This window comes from Choloepus didactylus, chromosome Y (genome assembly GCF_015220235.1).
Source record: "Choloepus didactylus isolate mChoDid1 chromosome Y, mChoDid1.pri, whole genome shotgun sequence".
NCBI classification, from domain to species: Eukaryota; Metazoa; Chordata; class Mammalia; order Pilosa; family Megalonychidae; genus Choloepus; species Choloepus didactylus.
This window is the reverse complement of record NC_051335.1, coordinates 48,029,621-48,042,276: the sequence shown is the minus strand read 5'-3', so window position 1 is coordinate 48,042,276 and position 12,656 is coordinate 48,029,621.

Sequence of the window (12,656 nt, the reverse complement as noted above, 5' to 3'; positions counted from 1 at the left end):
TAAGCACATGAAAAGATACTTCACATCATTAGTCACCAAGGAAATGCAAATCAAAACTACAATGAGATTCTACTTCACATCCACTAAGATGGCTATTATTAAAATAAACAGAAAAAAGTGTTGGCAATGATGTGGAGAAATTGGAACTCTCATTTCTTGCTGGTGGGAATGTAAAATGGTATACCCCCTGTGGAAAACATTTTGGCAGTTTCTTAAAAAGTTAAACATAAATTGACCATTTGGCCCAGGGATTTCACTCCAAGAGAAATGAAAACATGTCTACACAAAGACTAGTACATGAATGTTCATAGTAGCATTATTCATGACAGATAAAATGTAGAAACAACCCAAATGTCGACGAACTGATGAATGATTAGACAAAATGCGATATATTCATAAAATGGAATAGCATCCAACCATAAAGAGGAATGAAATTTTGACACAAGCCACAACATGGATGAGCCTTGAAAACATGATGTTAAGTGAAAGAAGCCAGACACAAAAGGTCACATATTTTGTGATTCCATTTGTATGAAATGTCTAGAATAGGAAAATATATAACATTTTTGTAAATTAATGGTTGCTTAGGTCTGTGAGGGAGATGGGGGTAGAGAAAGGAAAATGTTCCAAAATTGAGTGTGATGATGGTTGCACAACTCTCTAAATATAAACTAAAATCCTAAATGGATAAATTGCAGTATGTGAATTATATCTCAATAAAGCTGAATAACAAATAAAAATAAACCATTCTAAAGACAATGGTGTGCTGGTACCATCCAGCTCTCAGTGAAAAAAAAATATTGTAACTTAGTAGTGTTTGATGGTTTTCATGATGTGAAAATTTTCACCAAGGCCAATTTTAAGCAACCAATGTGATATCACTGAATGTGGAGTTGGAAAGAGATATGAAGCAGAACACCCTTAGAGAGTATATCCACCAGGCAGATACAATAGACATAACTTCAAGAGCATAGATAATAGTAAAAGGTAGTAAAATCATTACGAAATGATGAGTTTTGAGTATTTATGACCTTTATTTTAAGCATAATTTATCTGTAGGTTTATATCATTTAATTTTTAATGATTGGTGTGTTTAACAGGCTCACAAAATTCCTGTAAATTTAATAATCAGCTCTCACAAAACAGTTATAGATTGTCTCCAGGCACACTGTAACTACAGAACACTCTGAAAAATTTCACACAAGAATCTTTTAGAAAAATGCCACCATTTGCAGTCCTCTGGGTAAGAACCTATGTGTGCATTACAGTTCAGCATAAAGAGGTTGACTTTTTCCTCTAATGCTGATGTCTGAATATGGCAGAAATATTTTCCTGAATGTTGTCCGGCGCCGCCCCGCCCCGCCTCGAGTCCTCGGTCGGCCGGCGATGGGGACCAGAGAGATAAGGGGAGAGAGGGTGCGGACAACGTCTTACCCGGAGCACTTGTGATCACTCAGGACTCGCGGTGGTAAAGCAGATAAACTTTTATTGGGACTAGGCAATCATCATCTTTACAGGTTCCACCCGGGGCGAGACACCTCGGGGGAGAACAACCTCGATGCGGCCGTCAGGTACGGCTCCTTGTGGGCTGTCTCCCCGAGCTTTGCCCGGGAACTTTCTTATAAACCTTGCGTGTATCCAATGGGCTAACGCCACGCACACAAGCATGATTGGTGAATACAGCGGGTGGTTACATACATCAGAAGCCGGAAGCAGGATATGGGCGCCATCTTGGCTCATTCGATGGGCGGGGGGACTTTGGAGCAGGTTTACAGCGCATGCGCTATGCCCGTCCTGGGAGACGGCTCTCCACATCTCCCCCTTTATTATTTATATCGACCCAGTGTCCCCAGTGATGAGTGTGCTCCCGTGAACCCAGATGGCTCACAATTTGTTCCGGTGCTTTGGGGAGTCTGGACTAGGTCTCAGCCATTTAGCGGCGGAGCCTCTAGCACCGACCAGAATGCTCACCTCATATGGAGACAGGAGAGTCCGTGAGCTGGAAACAACATGACTCTCCCTGCAGTGCTTTGCCTTGCAACTGGGGGACAAAGGCGGGGGCAGGGATAGCATTAACCAGAGTCGGAGGCGTCACTAGGCGTCCCTATGCATTGGCTAGAGTCAAGTCTGGCCACAACTATGACTCTGCCTTAGGGACCTACCTGAGACAAAAATTATGACTGCTGGCGTCGCCCGTTATACCCGGGACATAGCTGCGCGCTTAGCTACAAACCTCGCTCCCGAGTGCCCCGCCCGAGGCGGCCAGGATGGGGTATGGCCATCAGAATGGTCGCTGTTGGGGGTATCAAAGGTGGAGGACATAGCCATCATAATGGTAACACGGTACTGCCGCGCTTGAAACAGGCGTTCTAGCAAAGATTTAACAATGACTAATCCCACCAATGGTCCCACCATCAAGAGAATCCAATTAGTCAAATTGGGCCAAGAGAACCAAGAGGTGACTTGGTCCCACAGATTTTTTACAGTCTCGCCCAGTGTGGAAAGGTCGAAACTAACAGGCTTCAATTTCCTAATGTTCTCAAGTCCCTGAAGGCCGGAGGCTTGGTCCAATGGCCCAGGCCGTATATTCGTTGGCGTTTCTGACAGCTGCTCCCCGGCCTCCCCAGGTGATGCCACGGTTCCCACCAGTCTTTCCGGAACCCACACTGGTTGACGTCCTGGTTCCTGGGGAAAAACACAAACAGAGCCTCTGGCCCAGCCGAGCACCGGGTCAGGGCCTTTCCACTGTGACGTGGAGGGAGCGATATGGCCCTTAACAGTCTCCCATATAAGGACTAGAATCGGGTCCAAACAGACACCCGTTTGGCGCGCTCGGTCTATATCACGACCAAGTTTCATCCAAGAGGGCAGATTAAGGCTGCCAGAACAAGGAAACCAGGGGGCAAAAGTGGCCACATCATCAAGAAATCGCTGGAGAGAACTTCTCTTAATTGAGATACCCCGCTGTTTCAAAAGGGTCTTTAAGGGGGTTAATAGGGGTGAGCTTTCAGACTGCCCCATGCTTGCAGTCGGCACTATCTCTTAATCACTCGGAGAGCTCTTCCGAGTCCCCGGGGCTACCTGAACGCCCACGGGCCCTAGTCCTCGTATGGAAAGGGGGTGCTTACCTTCTCGCGGTGATCAGTCGCGGAGGTCAAACCACGGATCCCGGGAGCACGTCTCCGTCGGGTCGAGGGGAACGCGAATGAGGTTCCCCGTACGGGCCACCACTTGTCCGGCGCCGCCCCGCCCCGCCTCGAGTCCTCGGTCGGCCGGCGATGGGGACCAGAGAGATAAGGGGAGAGAGGGTGCGGACAACGTCTTACCCGGAGCACTTGTGATCACTCAGGACTCGCGGTGGTAAAGCAGATAAACTTTTATTGGGACTAGGCAATCATCATCTTTACAGGTTCCACCCGGGGCGAGACACCTCGGGGGAGAACAACCTCGATGCGGCCGTCAGGTACGGCTCCTTGTGGGCTGTCTCCCCGAGCTTTGCCCGGGAACTTTCTTATAAACCTTGCGTGTATCCAATGGGCTAACGCCACGCACACAAGCATGATTGGTGAATACAGCGGGTGGTTACATACATCAGAAGCCGGAAGCAGGATGTGGGCGCCATCTTGGCACCACTCGATGGGCGGGGGGACTTTGGAGCAGGTTTACAGCGCATGCGCTATGCCCGTCCCGGGAGACGGCTCTCCACAGAATGTCAAAACATAATACTATTTTCCATATACTATTTTTTGAGGTATTTTGGCTTCATCTCTACAGGAAACAAGCAACACCAGCCATCCAAGGAAGACACCCTAGCATACAGGATGAATCAGCCCATCTCTGGTTATCCCACTGGCTCCAGGGCTCTCTTCTGATTGCATCTGTCATCAATCTCAGTGTTTATACTGTTTAATGAAGTCAAATGTCCAAGCATTCAATTCAATGACAAACAAAATAAAAATTTACTTTAGACAACTTCTCAGACCCTGGTATTTATTGCAGAGCAATAAACCACCCAATTGCCTGGGAGGTTTGACATGTTCGCTACCTTGAATATTCAACACTAATCAGTGATGTGCAGGCCCTATTCATCCAGGCTTTTCACTCAAGGGATATGTGTTGTAGAACAGAGTAGGCTGCTTTGATGCTCCTGGCACCCAATATGGCACTAAAGTTATTATGAAACTCTCAAGCACCTGGGCAAATCAACTCAAGAAGAATAAGCCCAGCTCCAAGAATGAAGAGAGGGTTTAAGGCTTTCCTGCCCTGATGGTGACAGTGAGTGAAGCAGCTCTAAGTTTCTACATACTATGGGGGTGACTTTGAGCAAATTATTTCACTTCTCTGAGCCTCAGTTTTCTCATCTACAAAATAAGGAGTGTTAACAATGCCCACCTCACAAGATTGTTGGAGAATTACATGAAATAAGGTGTATGAAGTTCCTCCCACATTAGTAAGAGATACTTCAAAAAAAAAAAAAAAAGTTCCTCAGGATGGGGGATGGGGGAGACAAAAAAGAGTGGTAGTTAAGTATTCAGGCTTTAAAGGCAGAGCCAGTCCTAAGTTCTAATTCTAGTCTTGCCTGTTCCCAAGTGACTCTGGGTAAGTCATTTCCCCTTTCTGAGCTTTTGGTTCCCCATCTCTAAAACAAAGTTAATGTTAGCAGTTACCCCACAGCATTCATTAAAAGAGCGGAGAGTGATCAAGTGCTAGATACTCTGTAAATCCTCAGAAAATGGAACCTATCAGCCTGCCATGAGCAAGTAAACACAATTCTGCAAGAACTTGAAAAAAAACTTGCATCAGGTTCCCATCACAGAAGGAAGATGGAGAAAGGATGCTGATTAGTGAAACACAAAATGGACTGAAGAGGGCAAAGACAGGTGCTGGGAGGCCTGATGATCCCCTCAGGAAAAAGTCAGTGACCTAAGGCTGGCAGTGGGCTCCTGGACAAGTAAACCATTGACTTTGTGGCTAGTTTCAAAAGGCCCATTTTTTTTACAGTTTTATTTAGGTACAGTACACATAGGTTAAACTGTACATATCTAAAATTTGATGAATTTTGACATGAATATACACCTGTGAAACTTCACCATCACCTCAATCAAGATAATGATCACCTCATACCCCTTTGTAATTCATTCCCCTCCCTCCCTTTCTTCCCCATCCCAAAGCAACCACTTATCTGCTTTCTGTCACTTTAGATTAGTCTGCATTTCTAGAATTTTATGTTAATGAACTCATACAGTATGTACTTTTTTTTTGGTCTGGTTTCTTTCACAGCATAATTGAGATCCATCCATGTTGTTATCCAGAATTTGTTCTCTTTTTTGGCTGAGAAGTATTAAAATGTGTGGACATGGACATTCACCTGTTGATGGACATTACAGTTGTTTCCAGGTTTTATCTACTACAAACAAAGCTGCTATGAACATTCATGTACACATCTCTGCATGGACAAATGCCTTAATTCTTCTTGGGTGGGCTGGAAAGCCTGGGTCATATGATAGGTGTACAATTAACTGTTTTTTAATCTGCCAAATTCTTTCCCAAAGTGATTGTACTATTTTAGATTCCAAAAGCAGTGTCTGAGAGTTATAGTTGACTCTAAATGCTCACAAACATGTGGTATGGGCAATCTTTTAATTTTAGCCATTCTAATGAGTGTGTAGTGGTATTTCGTGTGATTTTAATTTGCTTTTCTCTAATGACTACTGATGTTATACATATTTTTATGTCCTGATTGTCCATCTATATATTTTCTTTGGTAAAGTGTCTATTCAAATTTTTTACCCTTTCTGTAACTGGGCTGTCTTCTTCTTATGGCAGTTTAAGAGTTAATTATATATTCTAGATACAACTCTCATGTTGGTTTTGTAAATATTCTCTCCCATTCTGTGGCATTCTTTTTAATTTTTCCTAACAATGTCTTTTGAAGAGAAAACTTTGCTTAATTCTGTTAAAGTCCAGTTTAACAAGTTCATGTTTTTTGTGTCCTATTTAAGAAATTTTTGCCAAACCCAAGGTCAATAAGATTTTCTCCTACGTTTTCTTCTGGAAGTTTTATTGTTTCAACTATCATATTTAGGTCCACAATATATTTTCTATATCTTGTGTGCTAAGGTTCAACTTTCATTTTGCATATGACTATAAAATTATTCCAGCACCATGTTGAAAAGATTTTTCTTTCTCCATTGCATTGTAGTAGCCCTTTTGTCAAAAAGGAATTGACAAATATGTGGGTCTACTTATGGACTCTAGTCTATGCCAATGATCTACATGTTTAACTTTATGAACATACCACACTATCTTGATTACTGTAGATTTGTATTAAGTCTTGAAATCAGGTCCTGTAAATCCTCCAACTTTGTTCTCCTTTTTCAGAGTGGCTGTTAGGTAAATACATATTTGAGATTGTTATATTTCTTAAAGAATCAACCCTTTTATATTATGTAACTCCCTCTTTATCCCTGGTAATTTTCTTTGTTCTGAAAACTACTTTGATATTGATATTGTCAATCTAGCTTTCTTTTGAATAGTATTTCATGGCATCTTTCCATCCTTTTACTTTGAATCTATATAATATATTTGAAATAAGTTTCTTGTAGACAACATGTTGTTGGATCATTTTTCATCCTTTCTGACACTCTATCTTTTAATTGGTGTGGTTAGACCACTTACATGTTATGTAATTATTGATATGTTTTGAGTTTTGCCATTTTGTTATTTATTTTGTTTGTTCCCACTATTTTTCATTCCTAAGTTTCCTCTTTCCTGCTTTCTTTTGAGTTATTTGAACACTTTAAGCATCCTATTTTAATTTAAATTATCTATTGTGATTTTGAGACTTTGTAGTTATTTATGTGCTTGCATTAGGGATAAATATACGTATGTTTAACTTTTCACAGTATATTTAGCTTTTTCTTCCAGTATTTTAAAGATGTTGTTCCACAATTTTCTGTTGTGCATTGCTCCAATGAGATTCTGCTGTCATTCTTATATTTTTCCTCTGTAAGTGATATGTCTTTTTGCTCTGGCTGCTTTTAGTATTTCCCTTTTATGACTGGTTGCAGGCAATTTGATTATGATATGCTTTGGTATGATTTTCTTTGTGTTTTTTTTTGTGTGTCTTCTTGAGGTTCTTGGATCTGTGGGTTTATAGTTTATATCAAATTTGGGAAATATTCAGCCGCTGTTCCTTCAAATAATGTTTCTGTCTTCCTACCTCCTCTGGGACTCCAGTTACATGTATATTAAACTGTTTGAAATTGTTCCACAGCTCACTGTTGCTCTGCTCATTTTTTTTCTTTTTCTCCCTGTGTTTCATTTTGGATAGTTTCTATTGCTATGTATTCAAGTTCACTAACCTTTTCTTTTGTAGTATCTAATCTGTTAATAATTTCATCCAGTGTATTTTTTATATCCAGTGATCAGTGCTTTCCATCAAAGACTTGAGGGGAACCACCTACAGATCCCCAGAGCCAACTCTCTAGGCAGCTCTTTTCCAATACCTGGTCTGGAAAATTCTAGCAACCTTCACTTCCCTGAATCCTGAACTCTTGTCACCTCAATGTAGGCACACTGCCAGGTTCAACCTGGGTTCCACAACCATGCATTGAGACCTGGAAACTCCCTCTAGGTAATCAACTGGGGCAATCACATAGCTCACCTCATCTGTTTCCCTTCTGAGGATCACTGTCCTGCACTGCCTGTTTTCCAAAGTCTGACAAGAATTATTTCATTCATTTTGCCAATTTTTTTAGTTGTTTAGGGAAAGAGGATAAATCCAGTCCCTGTTATCCATCACGGCCAGAAACAGAAGTCCAAATTTCAGTTTTTAAATAACTGGATTGGATTAGTTTGGGGATTTTTAATAACATTCAATTAGAAAGTATATTGAATCAAAGGTCATAACTGACAGGATCTTTAGAGATTATGTAGTCCAACCTCCTCATCAGTTCGATTACAGAATCAATATCAGAGAGTGGAGGGTATCTTCCCAAAATCTCACAGCAAGTTAGCCACAGCATTAGGGCTAGATATCAGGTCTCCTTGTCTCCACTTTTTATCCATACAGTTCTTTTCTGATGATTTCCTCTTCCAAACCAGTTCCAGTTTGTTGAATAGGACCTTCTATCCTGCCCAAGTTCACAGAGTAGACAATATTAGCTTACACCCAGATGGTACTTGATTTTGCTTGAGTTTTGCAAACAACCCCTATGGGTTGGCCTAAAGAGAATACCAAAGCAGCTTACAATACTGAAAATTTTTAAACACCCTCATGGGTGGGCACTTCAGAACACAACCATATATTTTCCCCATTGATAACTCGCTAAGCAGGAAGGAGTGTGACTTAGAATTTAGATTGACTGATTTAGTCATCGCACCACCTAGGGAATGATGTGTTCTAAAAAAAGAAGCCATTATCAATGCAACTGCATTTGTCTTGCCATAATTCTAGTGATTCTTAGCCCCATTTTATCTGGATTCAAAAATATTATCTAGGCTGGGTCGCGGGAAGACCTTCTGTCCTTCCTCTGGACACTTCCAAGAAGCAACCTGGGAAAAGCACCTGCTTTGGAGTGTTATAGAACAGATTTTAACACCCAGCTCCAACACTTACTAGCTGCGTGACCTTGAGAAGTTACTTAACTTCTCTGAAAGTTACTTAACTATCTGTAAGGACAGGAATGGTACCATCTTGTAGTCATTCAAAAGCACATATGTGTGTGTGTCCTCCACATTTTAGCATATTTGAAATGGAGGTATATCTTGCTAGCACTAGTGCAACATTAAATGTGCAGCTTCTTCTCAGTGGTATATGAAATGACAATAAATCTCACAATCAGTGGTGTCTTGAATATGAAGAAATATAGTATTAATTCCTAACTTGCTGAGTTTCCTCAAGGACTAAACAGACTAAAGTAAACACAGGGCTTGGCACTCCCATTGTTACTAAAAGAAATACCTGGCTAAGTCTTGGCCTTCTGAATTCCCTCACCTAGCCATCTTTCCATCAGTCAGGGAAGCCTATCTGATGGGGTGAACAAGTCTGGGGAGACCAGGCTGGCATTCTGCAGGACAGTATTCCAGCTTACGACTGTCAGCAGGCTCTAAGGCCCTTTATTGTCAGTAGCTTCTTGCCCTCCAGCCCTGCCCCAGTAGTACCAATTGACCAATCTTACCTCTGCTGCTACTGAATTCCAATGGTAGGGAAATGGACTATGTGAATTCCTGAGCCATCATCCCAAACTCTTCCTGTCTCATCCCAAAGATCCTCCCCAGAGACTAATAAGACTTATTAGTTGAAGGGCTCATCCAAGGCCATCAGAATCAAAATCTGCAGGGCAGGAAGCCAAATCCTCATTTCCTGAGGCCCCTCACATGCCTCCAGTTGGGGAGCTGATACTTGGATGCCTTTGAAATTCAAGGACACCAACTCTGCTCATTTCTAGAGGGAAAGAAAAGAAACATACACCTGAAGATAAACAACCCCCAAACATCTCTCTGTACGGAAAAGTGGCTTGCATTAATTTCCCAGAGCTTCCCCAGCTTTTTTAGTATCTTAGCCAGGCCAGCTGGCAGTCAGGTGCAGGCTAACCTCAGTTGCAGAGGCCTTATCTCACCCAGGCTCTCTTTCCATCATCCCCTTTAGCACACAGGGGTGCAACTGCAGGCTTCCTGAGTCCACCTCTTGAGGGCACTCACATTTTTCATTTTTTTATTGTGTTAACATATACATGACACAAAACTTTCCATTTTAACCATTTTTAAGTGTACCATTCAGTGGTATTAATTACATTCACAATGTTGTGCTACCGTCACCACCAGCCATTACCAAAATTTTTACATGACCCAACACCCACTTTTAACATGTGCCTAGAAGTTTTGTCCCTCAGTCCAGGGCACTCTCAGGACCACAGAGAAAAGGAGGAAAGAGCAGGAAGCTCTGGGAAATTAATGCAAGCCACTTTTCCGTACAGAGAGATGTCTGGGGGTTGTTTGTCTCTGGCCACTTTTCCCAGTTTAACTGCCTCCCAAGTGATGGCAAAATATCAAGGCAAAACAAACTGCTGCTTCACAGTGCATGCCACCCAGTATTCTGCACTGGCATGAGGCTGGAAATTAATAACTGTGAGTGATTATCATGGAAACTGTCTCCAGGAAAGACGAACAGGTTTATACCATTAAACCTTGGGAAGATAAAATCAAGCCTGGGAGGGGGAAAGACAAATGATCTAAAAGCAATTAGAGGACTTGAAATCAAAAGGGCAGCCTGAGGCCTGATTACACACCTGCCTGTCTCCCCACCCCAGAGGTGTGATTGTGGGGGGGGGGGGGTCACTCTCCTGCTTATCAACCAAACCCGAATCCTGCAAACATTCATCTGAGAACCTCCCCCCAATGTCTCCTTGCACCTTGCCCTCTCCACTGACAATTTTGCCCCTCTTATGTCTGTGATCAGCCCCTCTCTATGTGACCCAGACCCAACTTGTCCCCTGACACAGCCTCCTTTCCACTCTCCCTCCATCCAAGCCCACAGAGCCCATCTTCTAGGAGACCCTGGAAAAACAGTTATCTCTACACATCGCCCTGCTTGAAAACCATCAAGGAACAAGAATGGCAAACCACTGATCATTGTTATGGATGGGTGCTGAGTGCAAGGAGTTCATTTTATTATCCTCATTACTTTTGTGTGTTTGATACTATTCATAATTAAAAGGTTTATAACAAATCCTCACTGGCCCTCCAGTGATCTTAGAGTAAATTCCAAAGTCTTCAGACTGGCATTCAAAGCCCTCAGGATCTGCCTCTAACCAACTTCAGCTTGGCTCCTGGCACTCACAGTGCTGCAGCCTTTCTGTTTTCCCAGACTTGGCACCCAGCTCTCTCCTGCAGCCCTATCTTTGCCCATATAGTTCATCCTGCTCAGAACACCCTTTCCCTTCTGCCCTGCCTAGAAAACACATCCTAGACCCTTGGAAACCCAATGCAAATAACCCCTGGTGTGGAACACCGTCTCAGACCCAACTCTTCCCTCTCCTCATGGGGTTTTATACCCTGGTGCCTACCTAGACCTAATAGGGAACAAACACCAAATACTTGTTTAGGAAGGACAAGCAAATCTTGGTTAATAGAGCACAAGCAACATTTATCTGAACTTGGGCAAGAAGGGTAATCTCTCTTGGCTTCTGCTTCTGTTGCTATAAAATGCAGATAAGAGAGATACAATATCTCACGAGGCTGGGCTAAAGATTCGGCGGCATTCTCTGTGTAAACACCTTAACGTGCCTGGCAGGGAGGGAGGGAGAGACTGACTTACAGAAAAGACAGACTTCAGTTAAGTAAGACAGTGGATAATCATGCGGCTTGTATTAGATGAAATGGTCTCAAACCATACAGGAAAAGCACTGCTGTTTAGCAGCTGCTGCAAGCTAGGGAAAATTGTGGAAAATCGGTGATATCTCCCGATGTCACAATTCCTCTTCCTGGTCCAGAGGTGACTCACACTTTGGGGGAGATTTCTGTTCCTCTTTGGAAGGGCCATGCAGGTCTGTTGCATGGACCGAAATCAGGGGGGCTTTAAAAGGACACGGAGCTTGCACGAAAAGCAGTCCTGGTGACAATCCTGTCTGTTAGGTCTGGAGAGCTCCAGTCGCCTGGGACAGGTACGAGTTAGAGGGGTAAGGGGGAGGGGGTAAGCAGATCAGAGTGGGGTCTATGGCGGTGCTCACCCCACCAGCTCTGCTCCGCGGGGCGTCTGAGGCCTCGTGCGTCACCAGCGCGGGCGGGGGCCGAGGGGAGGAGGCGCCGCAAGGTAAGGGCACCGCGCTGCCTTAAGATGCCGCGCGCCCCCGCGGCGCTCAGAGCTTGCAGCGAGTCGCGCGGTTCGGACCAGCGGGTACGGGCGCTGCACCCAGCTCCCGCCTGCCCTCCGCCGCACTGCGAAGGGCTGAGCTCTCAGCGGCAGGCGCCCCGGGAGGCCACCCGGACAGGGGCCGTGATTCCCCCCCAGGACACGCAACGTAGCGCCCGCGGTGCGACGCCTCCAGCAGCAACAGGTAAACAGTCTGGCTTTGCTCGCGGCGCCACGGACCTCGCCACCCTCTGGTGCCTGGAATGCCCCTCCGCCACGTCTAAACGGCCACTGCGCTGTCTGGAGCAGGGGCCACCGGAGTGGCCCCTTCTCGCTGTTCCTTGTCCATCCTCTGGTCTCGAGTCTTCCTTACCACTTTCTCTCGCGCATTCTTTCCCCCTCCCTCTCAATTATCTTTTTTTTTCTCATCCTTTTTCTCGTCCTCTGCTTCTCATCTCTTTGCTATTCTCTTTTTCACTTTCTTCAGTCTCTTTCTCTGACTCTCATTCTTTCTCTCTCTCATTCTCTTGCATTCTCCCTGTCTCCATTTCTCTCTGTGTGTGTATCTCTCATTCTATCTCTGTCACATTCTCTTTTGGTCTCTCATTTTCTCTCACTCATTCTCTCTCTCTGTCTCTCCCTCTGAGTCTGTTCCCCGCCGCCCCTGTCTCTTCTCCCATTCTCCTCGAGCCACCCACACCCCACAATGCTGGGCCACTAGAGACTGCAGGGAGGGTGCCCAATTAGTGGTGGTGGAGGCTATAAGCATCCTCTCTGCATTCTCCAGCCGCGACTGCACTCC